This window comes from Podarcis bocagei (genome assembly GCF_964188305.1).
Source record: "Podarcis bocagei genome assembly, chromosome: W".
Taxonomy (NCBI): domain Eukaryota; kingdom Metazoa; phylum Chordata; class Lepidosauria; order Squamata; family Lacertidae; genus Podarcis; species Podarcis bocagei.
In genome coordinates this window covers 77172830-77176653 of record NC_138131.1, presented here as the reverse complement: position 1 = coordinate 77176653, position 3824 = coordinate 77172830, and positions in this window count along the sequence as shown.

Below are 3824 nucleotides of genomic sequence, written 5' to 3'. Positions count from 1 at the left end.
AAACAATGCCTCATGTCGCAATTCGCTCCCAGGTTGCCCAGGCGATGCTGATGCAAGTGTGGAACCAGACTTGTTTATTTCCATATTACCATGGTTCTGGCAGAATACTCTCCCTCTCCCTCCCTCCCTCCCTCCCTCTCTCTCTCTCTCTCTCTCTCTCTCTCTCTCTCTCTCTCTCTCTTTGTGTGCTGCTAATACAAGTCCTCCTTCCTTGCAAGTTACCAGCCCGGGGGGGGGGGGGAGAGCCACAAGCCCAAAATACCACATTTTGTTTCATAAGACCCATGGGCATAGCTAAGGGGGGGGACAGAGGGCAGCTGCTCCCTATCAAATAAAACAATAGAAATACTTAACTGACCAATCATGTCATTTCTGCCCCGCTAACAAAAGTCCTCGCTATGCCCATGCTAAGACCATGTTCCCCATTCCTTTGCCTTCATATGATATAGTATTCATTGATTTTTTTGGTTCCATTTTTTCGTTTTATTTGCAGCATTTGTATTCTAACCTTTCCCCATTCCCAGGAGCTCAGAGAGGGGTGTTTGCACAGGCTGCCTGGGCAACAATGACCACATCCCAGTTAAAATGAAACAAAAAGTCCAGAAAGCATAAAAAAATGAACCTCAAAGCAAAAGAGAATGTTTCTCAATATGAACAGAGGGATGGAGAGGAAATTCAGTTCCCTTAACATGAAACTGACCCAATTCACCCTTCCTTAAACAAGAGGCACACTGAAACGCAGCTTTCTTTTGAAATTTGCACTTCTTGGAATTTTGCCACATGGTTCTCCAACAAAAAACAATGTGGACATACTGTCAGGGAACTGACATCGGAGCAGAGGGGAGAGGCGAGGCTCCCGGACTCTGCAGGAGAGGGGACAAGTAAGGGAAGAGAGAGAACGTCATCTGGGGAAGGAAGTCCAGGTGACACCAGGAAGAAGGGAGAGGCAGAGAGCAGCTCGGACGTGAGGCTCCGAGACTCTTCCAGTGAAGTCAGTGAGGAGGGTGGAGGACCACCACTCGGCACGCCCACTCTGCGCAGAAGGCTTCCGCGCAGAGAGGCGAGGCGAAGGTTGTCTGTTAAGGAATTCTTTTTTAAAAAAAAAATAAAATATTTATTGCAATTTTTAAAATAACGAACAAACCACCAAACATATAAAATACCATCACCATACAGACAGAAAAAGTCAAAGCAAAGTTAAGAAATAAACAAAGAATAAAAGAAGAATACATATAAAACACAGTTGTTCATAAGTCATATTTTCATAATCTTTGGACTTCCTCGCATCACCCTTCCCTGCGTTCTCAGTCACATAGTTATAGACAGCAATTTATTACCTTATTTCAATTCTTATTTTGTAAATCTCGGATATTATGTCCCAACTTTTAAATAACTTTATCGTAAATTAAACTGCTTGATTTAAACATAATATTGCTTCAAATTTCATCATTTCCTTAAACCTCACTTATTCTCATATATTTTACAACAAAGTTTCTACTGCCGTGTTACTTTCAATCGTGCATTCTCCTAACATTCATACAGTTTGTAGTGTTTTTGTAAATAGTCTTTAAATTTTTTCCAATCCTCTTCCACCGTCTCTTCTCCCAGGTCTCGGATTCTGCCAGTCATTTCAGCCAGTTCCATGTAGTCTATCAGTTGCGTCTGCCATTCTTCCAGTGTGGGTAAATCTTGGGTCTTCCGGTGCTTTGCAATGAGTATTCTTGCTGCTGTTGTTGCATACATAAAAAAGGTTCTATCTTTCTTTAACACCCCTTGGCCGACAATGCCCAAAAGGAAGGCCTCTGGTTTCTTAAGGAAGGTATACTTAAATACCTTTTTTAACTCATTATAGATCATTTCCCAGAAAGCCTTTACTTCCGGTCGGCGCCAGCGTTAATGGCGGTCCTCTTTCCGAGCTCCGGAGGAGGACTGCTCCACGAGTTCGGGTCTGACCCGCTACGGCAAGTGGGGGACCCCTAAAATCACAGGCGCGGATGCCTGTGAACAAGGAGACTCGGTGGGCACCAGAAGCGCCCCCCTTTACTGCCTTTTTAAAGGCTCCGGAACGGCATCGGGAGAGCGCGGTGCTGAGAGTCGCTACCCAGCCCGCAGAGTGAAGCCGCGTCGCCATTGACGGAGAGCGCCGATTCCTTCCTGCAAATTGAATTCGGATTGAATGACTATCGGGAACTTTTAAATTTAAATTGGAAATTTGGCCGGAAACGGGGGAGGTTAAAATCAAGGAAGTCTGCCTTCCCCCGACTGCATGACAGATGAAGCAACGAAAAACAAAGAGCTGCATCTGAAGGGAAATAACAATAGGACTATTTAAGTCTGGCATTTGGATATAAATCTCCTCTCTAGCAGGCAGGGGCAGAGGGGAGGGAAAGTAACCTCATTAACCTGCATGATTTTTGAAAGAGAAAAACTTTCCGCTGCCTCAATCCCCTGAGACGGACTGTCAAAATAAGATACCAGGACAGTGAAAAGATTTTAGAAACTTGTTACAAGGCTACATAGTTGAGGACTTAACTGATACAAAGTTTTGGGGTTTTGCTGCTACAATATACCAGACTGGACTGTGTTGACAGAGAAACTACATAGAAAAAGTGTTGCAGCATTTATATTGAAGTTTCCTGGTTTCTTTGTTCTATATTCTTTGTTTCCTTCACTTGGACATTATGTTTTGCCCCCTCTAGAGGGCTGAGAAGTAACAGTTGCAGAATAACAGATTAAGACAGTGGGATTTTCCATTTGGAAATTGTTCCTGTGAGAACGTCCTTGGGACATGAGTGGCCCAGCAGAGGAGATAACTACGAGAGCTAAAGCAAAACAGCAGCAACAGCAACAGAAGAAAAGAGGCTCAATATCAAGTTTAACACCGACAGGTGCAGCTGGGCAGGAAAAAGTGACGGCTGTCTCCATGGAGTCAATGACACAGGCGTTACTCAAGATAAATCAATCCCTGGAAGCTTTGACACAGCAGAGTACAGAAAATTCACAAAAACTAACAGAATTAACAGCAAGGCTGGATTTGAATACGAAAAGTGTGATATCCAACACAGAATCTATAAATAAACTGATTGAAGAAAACTCGGCAACACGTAAAATCGCAGAGGATGCCAGAAAGATTGCTGAGGAGACACAGGAAAAATTAGAACCGTTTTCTAAAAAAGTGTATGAACATGATGCGGCCTTGTCTTTGATGGAATTACAGAGAAAGGAGAGAAATTTGAAATTAAGACTAATTCCTGAAAGTGAAGGAGACAGCCTTGTGGAGTTCCTTACACAAGAGTTTTCTGACTTTTGGCAGGAAGAATTGGAGGAAGAAGAATTTAAGATAATAACAGCATTTAGACTGGGCAGGAGACAAAACAGAAAGACTCCGAGGGATTGCCTGATTACTTTCAGATCCAAGGAAGAAAGAGACAAAATACTGAAACTACATTACCAAAAGGCCTTGGAAATTGGAAATTCTCATATACAGATTTTTAAGGACATCCCTAAATATATTTTGGAGGTGAGAACCTTCTATAAAGATCTGGTCTACCTGCTGAAAAAGAACAACATACTCTTCAGGTGGGAGTTTCCACAAGGACTGTCCTTTAACTACAAGGGAAAGAAGGTGAAAATAAAAACAATTCAAGACAAAGAGAAATTCTTGGAGAGAAACCACGAGGATCTGCAGAAGGGAACGGTAGACCCAATCTCAGAGCAAAAAAGAGTAGTGGACATTCTGAATCTATCATTTGGGCTTAAACCACCACCATCAGAGGAAGAGCAACAACTTGGAGCGGTAGGAGGAGTAAGTGACAAATAACAAG